Here is an 18,112-nt window from a genome sequence, read left to right as displayed (position 1 = left end):
TTTTTTATTTTTTATTAAAAACCTCGTAAATATTAATTAAAGAATATAAAAAATATACAATTATCATCGCGACGACTACAACACATACGTCTGTTATTATAGTTTATTGCCATGACGTCATATGGTCGTCGATCGTATAGCAATAATAATAATAATTTACGTAACGCCGTAGCACTTTATACCTATTATACTTACCATATATACTATATATGCGTACGCTTGTTTACCGTATCCGTAGTATGTGTGTGTGTGTGTGTGTTGACTGTATTACAACAGCGAACGACAATAAATTTTTATTTCTTCGTTTATTGATCTTGAATAATTTTGGCTTTGGCAATAACTCGGCCGTAAACGCGCTACGACACGAGTATTTTTCTTTCAATAACAATTATTACTTTACACACTGTTTCCAACATTCTCTCGAAAACTCTGGAAATCCGGATTAGAAGGCCTATATATAATGCACTACTAGGCGTGTTGATTATAGAATTCTGTAATCGACGGTATAATAGAGCTTATACCGCAGAGACGTTTAGATATTTCCTGGAAAGTCGAATACCCTCGAATAATTAGCTATCGGTCGAAGACAATAATAATCTGAACGGTGTTATTAGTATACTATGACTTCGGTCCTACACCGAAAATAATGGAATATTAGGAATGCAATAATCCGATCGTTTTTAGTGGCGCCTCCGCGACGGACAGATTAGACAAATCGGAGGTGGCGTTTATACGCGTGTATACGACGATATACATGTATAATATTATTGTGGTGCCCGTGCCAAGTGATTATGATCGAGCCGTCTCCGCCGTAAGAATTCTGGACACAGACGTATTTATCTCAACCGTATAATATACGTGTCGTGTAGTTTTTTCCCTCGTCAAACAATATTATTATGACACATACGCGTAATAGACTGTCGTGTATTATGTATAAAAAAAACAACATACGTATATATTTAAGTGTTATACCGTGTATAGACGTAATCTCGATTTTTCACTGATTTTTGTTTAGTAAAATTATCATCATCATCATCAGCGGACGGGCTACTTATTATTACAGTTAACAGTATTATATACAATGGTACTTGTGTTTGTACCTTTATTCTTGTTCTCGGATACCTCGAGATGGGATATCAGCAGCTTACCGTATTTGCAGTTTTCGCTCACACTGAACATTTGAGTTCAACCGAATTAATCTCGCAAGGTTAGTATTTTAATATTAGGAGGAATTGACTTTACTTAAATATACCTATATTACCTAAACTTAAATTTAAGAGCATTATCTGCTGTGTTTGAATGTTGGATTTTTTTTTTTACCACGTTTCGATTGTTTCGCGTTATATGAGCATTTTTAAATTGTATAATACTTAACATACTATCAAATAACTTGCAAACAAATTGAATTATCGTAAAAAAAAAACGATGTACAAACACAAAATAATATTTTTAACTTAGAGTCAGAGATATTGTCAATTCATCAAAAAATTAAAACTAACATTACGTGAATGGTTATATGGTACACCTTCGTGAGTTATTAGCTTATAATGTGTTACGTATGGGCCATAAAAATAAAAGCAACAGTGAGCCGACGCGTCCTCTTATAAAGCGTAACACTTATTAATTATTACGAAAAAAAAACTCTATCACTGTCGAATATTTCCGTAGAGTTAAAAGTTTTAATCACTGCAGAGAATCGTATAAAACCATTCAACAAGTTCACGTCCAGTTTTAGATACCATCGTTTATGTGTGTATATAATAATATTATATTATGTAATACAATCGTAGACGATCGCGCCACTATTATTTCGAATAGTCAATAACTGCTTTCGATGATAACATAGTACATAATATGTATTATACTTAAACTGTCCAATTCAACCGTTATCTTTATTGAATTTTATTATGTGGACTTATAGTTCGTTTTATAATATTATTGCACACATGCGCGTATTTAGCCACTTACGTTTATGCAATTATGAGGACGAGGCGGTATATATACCTATCATGTTTTATGTTTTTTATTCACCGTATAGGTACCTACAATAATTTTACTGTGTAGGTAGAGGAATAATATTATTGTGAACATAAAATCATTATTAAAAAAACAACAATAGTGAAGGGGAGGGGCATTTCAGTTTTGAAATAAAGCTACCGGATTTTCAGGCAGGCTAAACTGCACCGACACACCGGGAACAAAAGTGACAGCAAAATATAAGGGTGACATTACGATTTCCACGAGGGAAATGCGTTACAAAATGCATTTACTTAAAGCCCATCATATAATTATTAAGACCCTTTACAGCGTGATTACTCTTTTTAGTCATCGCAGATGTTCGGGCGCTACTTGTTAGTGTGTAAACGTAGAGCGTGGCTCCCACCAAAAAAAAAAAAAAAAAATAAAATGTATAATTTTTTTTATTACCTAAGAACATATTTTAATATTTAATGAAAGAGGTTTACTCTTTATTTTATTATGATATTAATTACTTTAATTTTGGATGTTCCGTAGCATTCAGAAATAAGTGATATCCCAAATGGCGCCTCTGCGACAACATTTATCATATTCACACACATATGACACATGGTAGGAATTATACGTCTTAAGAGGACGTCTTCTGCACTATTTATTTTCTCTCTCTGACCCACGCGCAATAACATGAGAAATTTGCTTTCAATAGAGCCAACCTTGTGCTGTTGATTTTTATATCATAGAGTAACTGACCTATTTTAAAACTCGATGTGATTATCTGCGTTTACAGTTTGGATTTTTTACGATATTTCAAATTTTCAGTTTTTAAAGGTACGATTAAATTATTATAATTAAAAAATTATTATTATTATTTTATTAAACATACTGATTGAAAATTAAACTGTTTATTGGTATCATGTATTTAAGTTATGTATAATAAAGTCATATAAGAAGCATGCAAAATTCACTGTAGTAATCTATTGATAATTATTAAAAATATAAAGGAATTATAGGAATTAAAACCTCTTGCAGGAAAACAAAATGACAAAGAATGTAGAATTTTTGGTTATGGATGATAATAAAACACAATTACAACATTTATATATATGTAAATATGTAATACATATAAAATAATGATATTTTATTTTTTCCTAACAAAGTATGAATTACATTTTACTCGGTAGTCGGCAGTTAACGTATAATTAAATAACCTCAAAACACCACTTGCTATAGAATGAGAACAATACAGTAAAATCGGACTTTCTCTCTTTCTCGTTCGTGGCCATAACCATTCTTGTTGTTAATATTATAGGCGTGCGCGCGAGAAGACAGAATTGCTGACCTTCACTGCAAAATGTCTGCTACTGTATATTTTTTTCCGTATTTAATTTTTTATATAATTTTTTTTATAAATCTACGAAAAATTTGGAATGCTTTTAATATTTGATGGACAATTTTTAAATTCTAATGTTTTAATAGCATTAAGGTCTTAGTGTTTCAATACCGGAAACATTGTTTCTGGCAAAGAAACCCTACGAAATCTGCAACTCTAAATGCATAATATGATATACCGTGTAGGTTAGAAAAAATTTATACTTAACCATGTTTATATAAAACAATAACATTAACTTTAATACTTATAATAGTGTATATATAGTCATTGACGATTTTAAAACTACGGCTAAACGTCTTAAGTCGCATGTAATTCGAATAAAGTATGTATTTTAATAGTTAACCTATTAAAGTTTTATTGTTAACACCGTGTTCATAAAATATAGAGAAAGTGTCGAAAAATTGTTGTCTAGACGGTCTCGCTGAAAAGATTATAATGTTCAATTTCAAATCATTAACATTTTAGCCATATTGTACAACAGTATATATAATACTATCATGGAATAATACAATTCGAGTATAATTAATTTGATTTCTGTGTCCTTTTACCACGCCACGAAGTCTTCCGTAAGACCGTGCAACAAGTTCTATATCTATATTCTATATACTCTTTATTACCTATAATAACTTAGGAAATACACAGAAGATGCGTGATATATAGACTCGGGATAATAGTTATAATAAATTAATATATTTTATCACAAGTACTGTGCTTACGGATTGGGAAATCTGATACAACTAATACAACTGATAGTCAACATAACTATGTCCATCGCGTATTATGCGTTAAAACGAATTATATTTAACGCTGATCGGCCGACGGGCGTCGGTCGGTGACGAGAATATTTTCATACGATTTACACGTCGTTTCCCTACAGTCCACCCCTCTTCTGGAGAATTAAAATCGAAAACAGAGGCTCGACACAAAATCGGACCAAATGCACACCGCGTGCAGCGAACGATCGTTAAACACGTCGCCAGATGAGACTATATACCGCCGATCGTGTGTGCGAAACGTGAATACAATAAGAGGTACGTGTGCGTGCGCGTTACGTTTATCGACCTCGCTCGCACTATATATACGCTTATATTATGAGGGCGGCGGCGGACCGATGAGACGAAGGAAACGATGACGATTCTACGGCCACTGTCTGTTATGACACCTGGACCAGGTGACCCGGAGGTGGCATATGCCAAGCAGGAGACCGCCGCCGCCCGAGAACCCGTTTATGGTTGCACTTATATGGACAAGTCTCGACGACAATGTATATACATATATTATATATATATATATGATATATATTTTATAATATATATTATATGCGTGTGTGCGCATCCGACCTCCGCCGGTACTCGGTAATACCTGTAACAAAGAATATAATATGAGCAGGAAAAAATTACAACCACGTCGGTACCTAATGTCGTATACCGCTGTAATACACGGTCGTCGAATATCACGTGTTTGCTGCGCTCGATACAGCGGCTTGACGTGTGGGGTAAAAATCGCTACCGATCAAAAGACATAATATATTATCGTCGTTGTCGTTCGATCGAAATCGATTGCAGCCGCAGTTAAAATCACGTCAATCGACATGAATCATACGTTATATTATCATTATTCAGTTGTATTTTTATGCTATATATATATATATATATATATATATACATAGTGACACGTTTACGCTTTACGCACATATTATTAAGAGAGAGAGAAAGAGAGAGAGAGATTTAGAGAATCCGTCAATTAACCGTTTCGTTAGGTGCCTACGTTTCCATCCTAAGTCGCCATCATATACTGTTGAACTGCTACAATAATTATGATATGCGTTACAATATTGTACTTGTAATAAATAAATAGTTATAGCCGAAATAGTTATAGTGATATACTGATGTATGTAATATACATAACGATTAAGATCGCCATTTCGGATGTGAGCGCAACAGTGCAGATTCACAGTAGAAGTGAGAATCGGGTACACGAAACGGATAAAAAACATTAAAATATCTAATTGTGTGATTAGCCGCTCGGGTACTAACTTTTGGACACGGTGTAGCATCTGAGTATATTTACGTATAAAACTATGTGTTTAAGTCCCGGCGCATAGAGTAGATTGTGAGTAGATTACAGTGTGCAGTATACAACATGATACATCTAAAGATTTTCGAATCAGTAAAGCGCCACGTGGCGACAAACCGTTAACGATTATGTATAATATATTATATTATAACGTACATATAGTTTACCTGTAAGGCGGAATGTGAACTTCGAGAATGAACATTAGTCAGAAATCCGTTCCATTTCATAACTCGTACCTATACGCGTATAATACAAAATGATTCTTTTAAAAATAACGACTCATTTTCCCGAAGAATATTAAAGGTTTAAAGAATGTCGAGTCGAACTATCTATATGTTTTAATGACAACGTACGTTTTTTTAATATAGTAACTATAGGTATATTATTGTATATTACAAAACAGAATATTTTATTAAGAATTACAGCGTAGATACGTTCAAGTTTCCAACTATTAGATTTAATTGTTATTAAAATACTTAGAAAAATTAAATAAGTATGTTATTTACAAAATAAAAAAGATTAAGGTCAAAGACCTTAAGGCGATAAGATAAATCATATATATTTTTAGAAAATGTTGTTTAGTAATAAGTTAGGTATTGAAAAAAAAAGTACTCGAAAAATCATTCATACTTTTCAGGATAATGAGTGTTTACAGTCGACAAATCTGTAATCATCCTGCAGTGCCATATACTATATTACCATCAATGCGAGGCGTCTGTACACAATAATAATAAAACGCATATATAGATTAAACGCTGTTATAATAATATGTAAAATACATTACATTTTTTTTTTTTTAAAACTCATATCTATTATTCGCGACCCGAAATAAATAACCGACAGGTCGTACGCTATACGTATAACTTGTATATATACGTATACACGTAAGTATAATAACTCCTCAGCATCAATTCCCCGGTGTAATAAAATAAAATACGATCTCGGTAGCGGCGGCGGCGGTACCGTTGAACGGATTCTGGATGCAACTCGAGACTTTGTGTGCGTGTGCGTGGTGTCCCCTCGAGAATACTTCCCACTTTTCTATATACGTATAATTTATGTTGTATTATAGGCCGTTCCCGGCGTGTCGTCGGATCTAGACCGCACACACACGAGCAATTACATTAAACATGAAATATTCATTATAAAAGTATGATGTGGTCTTGTATTGAAAAAATCCGATCTAATTATAAGTGTAATATCGTTTGCGTGCACGACGAATCTGCGAATAAATCGTCGGAGGGCGCGTGGTGAAAAATGCGCTTTGTGAAAAAAAGGGGAGACTTCTCGCCGTCAAAAGGCACTCGCTAAAGACGCAATTTATGAAGACCAAAAACTTATGTGCACTCGTTTCGAAAAGCCCGTGCTAATTATACGTCGCATATCGCGTACAACGGTACAGCAATATTATAGGTAAGCGTGCTAAAAGGCCGACGGGCAGTGTATAAGTTATCTGTTGAACGTCACGTGAAACTATAATATCTCGCGGTCTTTATAGTGGGCTGCAGCGAATATTATTTATATGCGTACAATGCACAGAGCACTACGCGTTTTGTAACGTATCGTAAACAGTTTTATATCACATTTATAAATATATACAATTTATATGCTATGTGGAAAACGCCATTATTCGTCGGCGGGCACATTGTGCGCAGAGAAAACTTTCATCGCCCTCGCGTGATCGTACGACTTTTGGATATATACCGATGACGTAAACGGCTTTGCTGTAGTATAGGGTGCGGAGGGTTAGGGTATATATACCCCTATACATAAGTCTGTGCAAAGGGGGACGACGAATCCCCGAGTCGTGATATTTTTCGACCCTCTTGTGCACGCGGCATATTATACTCTGTGCCCTGTAGTACGTGTGTGTATATATATATATATGTGTGTGATGTATACGCGTGTGTGTTTGTGGTCGTGTATAAACTTCCATTACAGGTAAAATTGAAAACGCACTCGAATAAAATGTGTATGCGATCCCATCATAAATGTTACGGTCGGTTTGTGGACTTGGTTCGTTTTCACTGATGGCCATTTCGCTATTACTATATAATATAATATAATATAATATTGTTGTCAAACGAAAAAAGAGCAAAAATGTAATTATATTAAATGTGGCCGATTTGTCTTTTATGTAACACTCGTATATATACAATATTATAGGTATACATATACGATTAATCACGTGAAGTGCACGTGTTTTATAATTTTAAAACTATATACATTTCACCTATATATATATGTGTGTGTTTGTAATATTAAATCAATATTTTTGTAGGAAATCTTCAAAAAAAGTGTCGCCAAAATAATGACATGGAATAAGGGGTGAAAAAAAACGAAATAAATAAATAAAAAGGAACAGATGAATATTTTATTTATCGAAGTCAAACTTGGATGGAGAATGACGTAGAAGAGATGAGTAGCGCGTGAAAGAGAGGGAGGGAGAAACTGTATATAGGGAAGGAACGTTCTTAGCCTTCTCCTCTCTCGCCGCCACCACCACTAGCTCGGATATCCTTCCACACAATATATATATATACAGTTCCCCGTTATTCGTCGTCGCCGTCTTTTAGTGGTAAACCATATATATATAAATATAATATACACGCTTACGGAGGCAGTGTCGGGACTCGCGAAGGGTATATAGCAGTGTTAGTAGTGCCATAGTATAGTAGTAGTAGCAGTGGTAGTAGAAGTAGTAGTAGCAGTTGTAGTAGTGGTAGTAGTAGTACTGTAGTAGTAGTCGAGGCGACAGCGGTGGCAGCAAGCGAGGGGTGAGAGTATACCGTGAAAGAGAATCAATACCGCCCCTCCGACGCCACCACTATACCTCTACAGTCACTGTACTACCATCACCGCCACTGTCGCACCCCCTCGCCGAGTTCGTTCGGAGAATAACTGTGGCGGTGCGTAACAAAACGTAGGGTTGCGCCGGAACTGTTTAACGCCGATTTCGGCAAAAACGTGACATCCTTCCCCCATTCCGCCGCCCCCGCCACCGCTTTCGCACCAACTACTTCCGGGTGCGAGATTCTTTTTACCCCAGCCTCTTCCTCTATTCTTCTCGTCCACCTAGTGAACTCTGTTTATCTTTTGTCAAAACGAGTTTCTCTTCTTCGCGTGTACACACACATATATATATATATATTATATTATATTGTTTATCCCACCTCCTAATCCTTCTATATCTCTCTATCTCTCTCACTCTCGCGCCAACTTGCTGCCGCCATCAAACTTTTTCCGCCTCTTTTACCGCCGTATTTGATAGTATATAATATGCTTTATGCTGTTATTTTTATTATTATATTGAACACGAGACGACGTTTTCACAACTGACGGCGAATGACAACAATTCGGATACACATACACACGGCACACACGCACAAAATAACGAAAGAAGGGGAGCCAATTATATCGACCGATTAAATCGGCTTTTGTCTTTGCCGCTGATTTGTAATGCGATTTGTCGTTTACCGCGCCGCCGCGTCGGGTTTACCGTACCTAAGTGTTCATACGACACAAGTGGCTCGTGACCGGCACACGACTGTATACTATATATTTATATAATATTATACGTAAGTATACACGGTTTTCTGTAGCACAACAGAACCGCTTTGACCATTGTCTTATGAACTCATTTTTTATTTACTACCGCAGCGCGAATCGTTGACTTATGCGACTGACTATAGCGCGGCTCGAGGCCGTATATCTTGGGGGGAGGGGGAGTTACATGTAGGGTCCGGTCCTTCCTAAATTTTTTCTACGTTCTCGAGACGTTTATCACAATTTTCGTCGTATAAATATTTTCAGTTATTAATGGTCGTAATAGATTTTGTTTTTATGATAATTTTAATAATCATAAATAATGTAAATACTAATCAAATAATATTATAATACCATAAACCGTATTATTTGTACATATTATTATATTATGCATGTTTGTTATTTCGTCGTCTGACAATAATAACTCGGCTTTGAATTATTCATTGAAGTATAATATATATATACGATGATTTACGAATTATTATATTTGATATTGAATAAATATGTATACTTAGTATACACGTAATATCTTTTGAGATTGTCTATTTAAGATTTTACTTTGATATGAATCTTGTTAATAATAATCACGATTAAAAATCGATTACCAAATAAAGAAACAATTTAATTTTAAAAACGATATTATAACAAAGTATTGTGTACGAACTGTTTCGGGGTTGGGAATAAATTAAATTGTCTTCGTTCAACCATAAACATAGTTTTTATACTCTTTGAATATAAATATTTGTACAATAATAAAATGGGTTTATTGAAAATCATAAAATTAATAATTTAGACAAGGTATTTTTTTGTTGTTTTCAATCGAATCTGAAATGTTACGAAATATTTGAAGTTTATCGTAATATGTATGCGTGTTGAATACTCGAATAACTTTTAAAATTACAATCCAAAAATAACGAAATATTTTGGATTACGGAGAATATATAACTATAAAAATAAATGAGTTTGAGGTTAGAACGAGATGGTGATTTATGTTCGTTTATTATTATACCAGTAGACACACACTAATTGTGTACAGTAGATAGGTGTTTTCAGTGAATTGTAAATTATTTCCATTGGGAGCAATGACCGAGATGTGAATTAATGAATCGGAAAAGCCTAAAAACATTATAGTACCTACCTTTACAACTATAGCAAGCAGTCCGTTGACAAAAGTCACAATTTGTAAGCTGATTAAACAGCTGCAGTCGGACGATGGATTCTTCGAACCAACAATCGTCATAAGGGTGGCGTGAAATAATATTAATAATAATAATACGAAAAAAAAATAAAAAAAAAAATGGTTATATATTATACAATACATATACGATGAATAATGTGTATGATATAGCGTTGTGCGAGTATAGGAAAAATTACGGTAGAAACGGTGTGACAACAGGCGAGTAAAATAATATTATAATAATATGCACAGGCGTTGTGCTCCCAACGCAGTGGTAAAATTCGTCATCACGACAATAATTAATAATATAATTGTATTGTTTGCGTTAATTCTATTATAATAATAATAATGTGTGTTACGCGCGAAGAATACCGGCGAATCGTTACGGATGTATACTTTCAATTTTATACGATGCGATTGCAATGCGCCAGTTAACTCTGTGTACAAAACGACTGCAGGATATATCGAAAAACAATATATTACAATATAATACGATTTACATATAGGGAGGAATCGATCGTATTATTCCGATTTCAAACCGTTACCTATTGTGTTTTGAGATTCGGTTAGTTATTTATATTCGTTCGTTGCACATATATATACGTATAGGTACCGATATACGCTAAAGAGCATAATATAAGTAAATAAATCTAACGTCCGCGGCAGCAGACAGAAACGACGGACGAATAAAATTAATTCGGTTGTGAAAACGATTTGTTAGTATAGGTTCTTTGGTATTTTTTTTTTTCACTTCGTACATCGTAATATACGTATATACATATGTATAGGATCGAAGCACGGGGGAATAAATCGACTTAGGCGGTCCACATACTTGGGCGTACGCAAAGCAGTCCGAACTCGTAAAACGGACGTTTGTATAATGCTATATATGATACACACACACACATAGGTAGGTATTATGAAGGCCTGCAAGACCCTTAAGCATATTATTACGCCGTAGTTTGTATGCGTATTATTGGTAAAAATAATGGTAATAATAAAAAAAAGATAATAATATATATAGTCCGTTTTTGGCATTGATATGAGGTGTGATAATTTTTACAATGGTTTTATTTTTTTCCGTCAGTAACGTATTTTGCACGACTTCCGTCGCTTGTTGTTGTTTATAATAGTTTATAAATAATAATAGGATATAGAGCTCTACTCGAGTTATACCTATTGAACAGAGACTAAATTAAAAAACCTTTATCTTCTCTTTACGCCAATTTTTCCTGTACCCATATATAATAATAATGTCGCGTGTCATCCTAAATTAATCCGTTCTAAGCGTTATTCTCGTCCAAAACGATCTCAATATAACAATGGACTTTATGCGCAATCACTGCACTAATATAATATGTATCATATGTCTGTCATATTTTATGATACATTATAATATGTTCAATCACAATCGTAACGGTTTAAATGTATATAATAATAATTGTTTATTTCATTAAAATTAACAGAATGATAATATAATTATTGCGATATGGCTGTTAGTCTGCCAATGTGATATATTTAAAATATAATTTTATAGTGAATGAAATAGAAAAAAAACAATTGCTAACGATTCGAATATTTATTATCCAAAATCACCTTCTATCGAACGCGTCCTGCTCTATTTTATCGCAAGCCAGCGATTATATAATATGTTATAATTGGAGGAAATGTTTTTCCTTGCCTTTACATCGTTAACATATAATATCCTGCACTGTTCGATATCGTGTGTTACAAAAACTCGTACACGACGATAATCGATCAGGTTTGATCTATTTGTCGATGCACTGCAACGCTGCACGGACGACGCGTCTTGGGACACGGACAGATATTCGCTCGAAACGCTTTTCGAGTATAAAATGTAAAAATCAGCTTCGACTATAGTCTGCAGTGGTAGGTACCGCTACTGCCATTATACACGGTTTGTCGAACGATTTATCATGCAGACGGCGTAGAGTCTTGTTTGGAATTATCGATCTTCTCTCAGTCAGCAGCAGCCACGGCGGCGGCAGCGATGAGACTCGCTTCTTTTTTTTTTTTCAAACTGCCACACGACGCTGCCGAGTTCACTGCGGAAATCGGCCCACGCACGCGACACAAGTCGTTTCGCGATTTAAGTCTTACATACTTCGACATAATCGCGAATTACAATGTGAGATAACAACTATATACTAAAATTGAGTTAAGCACATATCATAATATATAATAACCGCGTGGGCGCCAAAAGCGACGATTTTTCAATATTTCTTTGTCGTCGTTTGTGCGACCGCATATAGTTAGTATACGTGTTGGCAAAACTATATTATATACCTACACAGTAATTTTATAGTATATTACATTATATGTACGCACTGTATATTAAACGTATTCACATAATATGATTCTCAATAGACGTTTCCCTGCTGAGACAAGCCATTTGTTGATTGTTCTCGTGTCTGTGTCTCGAAAAAAATAAAAAATATATAATGCATATTACATCTTCGGGCGCAAAATAATTTCCACGCCGACGATACATAAGCAATATACGTATTATATAGATATACGCAAAAGCCATAAAAAGTGTTTTTATGAACGGCTTTTGCTACAACAGTTTATCGTAAAAAAAAATACGTTGTCGGTGCGCGTTGTGCGTGACATTTTCAGGACTTGACGGTTTCTTAAAATGAAATACAATTCTATGCAAAGTATACAACGCTAAATTCGCGGCGGAGTCCAAATTCGATTTTAGAAACTGTATAATTGTAATCAGAAAGGATGGGCAAGTTAATGAAAACAATTTTTGTTTGTTAATTTAAATCAACGTTTAGTACGCGTACCTATAATATATATGTTATAAAAATATATAAGCTATAAGTTAACAGTTGACTTACAACACATTTAACCGTTTAAACCTTATTAGAGCTGATTTGGTAAAACATATTTACAAATCAATTAATATAATATGGTTTATGATATTGCACGTTGACTAAATTTTGTAAACAAAGAAATATTTATTTGCATATTTGAATTAAAAATAATTTTGTGTAGGTACAAAATGATTAAACAAAATAAAAGACTGTGAACAGCTTTAACTGCGTCTGTAATTATTAGTTGTAGATATTTATATATATATAATGCTTAAGACGAATATTTAATTTAACATAATATAATTAAAATTACCTGGAAAAAGCTAATTTATTACAATGGATTTTTTTTTAACTAGATTAATGATCAAGTCGATTGGGAAATCAACTAACCAGTTAACTTGTAATAAAATCAAAAAAAGTAATTAAATATATTTTTTACTGTCCCCGCCACAGTAATAATAACATATATTATTTTACGTGGATTGTGTTTATGATGCAATGTTTTTACACACACAGTATACGTGTCGGCAAACCATCATAGACCTACGGCTGTGCGTTGTTAAACAAGTGTCAACAATGTTGATAAACGTCTGTGCATATACTCACAGTTGTCTATATCATAAATTGTAAGTATAATATGTGTGTGTGTGTGTATGAATGTATGACACTAAACAGAAAACTGCAGCGAACGGTCTTATTACGTTATGGAGTGTTAATTGTTATCGTATTGCCGCGCGTCGGCCGACAACGATGTTACACATTATTATATGTCCGACCTTTTTTTTTTTTACCGTCAGAAAATTGCTTTCTAGACATGAAATCGTTATGATGATCATTAACGGGATATCTTCAAAACTACTCCGCCGCCGCCATTTATACACAGACGCACACAAACATATTATACTTATTACATTATATATTATACAAACCACATAATACGTATTATAGACGCCTTCAATCGCAGTTCCCACGTTTATTTTTTTTTCCTGCAATGCTGGTCGTAATAAAAATAAAGAAAATCGAGGGTCTGCTATAATTCACGATGTGCGCGCGTGCGCGCCGACGACCTTTTGTACGGAAACGGCAGCAGTTTTCAATAAAATAAGTAATAACCATAATGGTCGCACAGCTGCGGGTCAGATCTAAGAAAAAAATAAACACGCACCAAACTAAATTTTAATAATAATATTAAACCCATATATACCCATTACCCACTCATATATTATCTTGTGTTAATGTACAGGTGGTGATATCGCTCACCTCTTTTTTTATTTTTATTTTTAATAACACCTTTATTCAAATTCTGATATTTTGGATTTTTTAATATTCTTAAATACAACATTTTTAGATGTTTTTGTACCATTTGAAGAGTTGATATACTGTGTATAAGCAAAATACTATTTTTTCCCTTAAAAGAATCCACTCCATTTTTGCTGCATTTATACAATAATTATCGTATTATTGAACTTATACATTAATTACGGATTGAGATTACATAAAATAAAAAATAAATAAATATAATATTTAGTCTATAATCTATATCATACGTATCTATACGTATATATATTATAAACTTACTAATTATAAAAATGTTATTGTATTAATATAACTTATTATAATTTTTAAATAATCATATACCTTCCATATCATATACTTTTATTATGAATTACATTAATATGTGTATAGGTACACGTATATGCATAAAACTTGATAATTTAAAAACCATACTCGTTTAAATTTTAATTTATATGCGAAAAAAATCATCTGCTTAGCAAGTTGTAAAAAAAATAACAGCGATTCACGTTTTAATAAAGAAATTTGTATCATCGTTAAATATTTCTTAAATGGTATAAAAAATGAGAGTGTTTGAAAATGATGTCTTTAAGTAGGTACTCTTTAAAAAAATCAGAATTTGCATAAACCCATTATTAAAGGAAACAATGAAGGTGAGAATACCTGGTGAATCAGTGAATCGCCCTGTAAAAAAACAATGAAAGTGTGACACTCGCAATAATGAATAGAAAACATCACATAGGTATTATGCTGCATTATATTTTTATCACCTAATAGAACTCAATTTGTTGATATTGGCGTACTTGAAATGGGTGGGGGTCAAATCGCTCCCCCGCAGCAACGTATTGAGTCAATCGTTAACTTGATTTTATCATGAAATGTATATCCAATAATTATCCATTTAATAATAAAATTATTAATTTATAAATTAATACACTTAATTTATGTAGAGCATTATAAGCATGAGCCTCGGGTTCAAGATTATTGTATTAAAATAATAAAGTAAAAATACAATACTATATAATATCCGTCAACGGGAGTGGATTGGTAAAATATTACAGGTACAGGAAGTATGTATATAATATACATTTCTATTCGTTTGATATAATATCAAAGAGAGTCTGAATAACCTTTTTTTGTTCTTTCCTTTTTTTTTTTTGGTAATAAAATAATTGTTCTTTAGTGTTTATGTACCAACAATTATTCTATTACATAATTGGCCTTGGATAATAAAGTAATAAATGCAGTACAAAGTTGTAAGTCATAATTTAATTTAATGTCTGCTTATAATTTCATAGGTAGTTAAATGCAGCAACACGGTATGCATAACGTCTAACAAATTAATTAATACAACTAGCTGGTATTTCAAAGAGCCTATCTAGCTGAATGAAGCATATAAGAAAATATACTTATAATTAAATGTTAACTATCGATAATTGATATGCATCGGTATAAATCTTACTAACCTATATGCTAAAAGTTTAAAGTACAGTTGTTACAAATTTTGTTTTCTTCATATGAACTTTTGTAAACGTTTATATCAGCAATATCAATTATATGTTTGAGATTTTAATTTATTGTCATCAAAGTTATAATTATCTTTACACACTACACTATAATTAGCAAGTAATTTAGATTCTTTGCGGAACAATAAATTTATTGATTTTTGTCAATATTTTTAAGTGTTTTGTGTGTGTGTGTGTGTGTTGTATACAAGATATAATTTTTTTTTCGTTTTATTTTCATTATTTTTGATAAAAATTGTTGCTAAGTTAAAAAGCTTGATACATTATATATAATGTTATACATTTTATAGTGTCCGTCAATATCTGACATTGTGGTGGTATCTGAATTGCATATCCAATATCATAACCTAAACTATTGAAACATATATAGGTAGAGATTTGATTCGCAGTCAAACCTAAAACGATGATTTAAACAACACGAGAAAAACAGTTATGTTTATAAATTATATAAATGCGAGTAAGCAAAAACGACACCGTTCGATGTATACTTTTCGGTATTAAATGCGAAATTGTTTTAACTGTTGCACGTCAACTTATAAGTAAGTATTATATACACATAGTAAGTATTATAATATGATAATAGAGGGTGCGGTAGAGATGTCGTATACTGCAATAGTATATTATTATGTACTATACTTATATATTATATATGTACATAGTTTAAACGAATCGTGTAAGTATATAGATTTATCGATAATGTAAAACCTCTACCGAGCAATGTATCGGTAGGATACAAAAAAATAAATAAAAAAGGGAAAAAGTCAAAAAGGGTTACCAAAGTAGCGGTGTACTAACATAATATAAAAACATGGGCTCAAACCCCAAAACGGTACTTCATCTTGTCGTTGTTGTCGTCGTCGTCGCCGCCGCCGCCGCCGCCCCCACTACCGTCGTGAGTCGCGAGTCATCGGAGCAAATGAAGCGCAATAGGGTGAGAGTGTAATCTGCCGTAGAATAAACCATAAGCGAGCGCGCGCGCGCTCTGGCATCATCCCCCTTATTGCTGCCGGGACGGTGTAAAAAGGGAATAATAATAATAAAAATCTGGCCGGCAATATACAACAAGACAGGGACGGGCTTAGGGGGTTGAGGACGAGAGACGGGTTACCGCCTCTTGCACATTGTAATGTCATTACTGCAGTTTGCTGCGGCGGCGGCTGCTGCTGCTGCTGCCCTCGCCCCACATCGCACGTACGTATTGGCTCGGTGTCGTGTCGGCGCGGCAGCCAGCGGAGAATTAATATGTTATATCAATTAATAACAACGGTCCTCTTCTGCACACATATATATAGCGCGTGTAGTACACGATTTGTAAACGCGTGATAAACTGTGGCGTACGTGGATTTTTAAATTTTTTTTTTAAACTCGATTTTAAATAATATACAGTGTAACTCGCGTCTAAAAAAAAACTCGGCGTTTTCATGTCCATTAGCGTTTTTCGTTAAAACGCACTCGCGGTCATGACTATTATTACTGTCTATAATATTATGACAATAATATTAAAGTGTATACACACGATTGTGGTATTGTTTTTACAAAAATCGTTTATGATCGAATATGACCCGCGAGCGATAACCCGCGTATTAACTATAAAAAACAATTAGCATTATTATTATTATTATACGATTTCACGAATGTGTTTTCGCGGGCTTATAGGTGGTGTTTATATTTTTTGCGGTGAGGTCCGGCTGGGCGCACGGTTTTCAGAGAACTGCAGTTTCCGTCGTTACGTCATTGTTACGCTTGTCGCAGAGAAAAACCCGACTGCTCAAAGTCAACGTATAAACGCCTGCAGAAGTTTTATATATCTGGGTTCTGTGGCCTACTTAAAATATTATCGCCGGTGATGAGTTTCCGAGATAAACCTGTCCGGATTACACTGTATATATATATACTCGTTTTTAAACAAACCATAATAATAATAAAGCCGATAATAATTATTATGTTGAGTTTTATGTCCACGCCGGAACAATCGATTTTATCGACAGCTGCAGTCTTGCAAAACCAAAACGGACGTTAATAAATTGCAGTTCGTATTTATTTAAGCTCCGCGTTGTTGTTACACATTATTCGTATACTATGTCCACTGTCCGGTGACTGTCATCGAATTCGCATATATATTATATATATATATATATAGTGTAGTGAGTACTGAATATAAAGTGACACTGTTAGAATAACATATGTAGGTACCTTCGTCGGTGAACTGCGGGCGCTCGACCTGATTTCGATTGTCGCGAAAATCATTCCATCAATATATTAACATATCATCATTATATTATAT

Source organism: Aphis gossypii, chromosome 1 (assembly GCF_020184175.1).
Source record: "Aphis gossypii isolate Hap1 chromosome 1, ASM2018417v2, whole genome shotgun sequence".
NCBI classification, from domain to species: Eukaryota; Metazoa; Arthropoda; class Insecta; order Hemiptera; family Aphididae; genus Aphis; species Aphis gossypii.
This window is presented reverse-complemented; position numbering follows the sequence as displayed.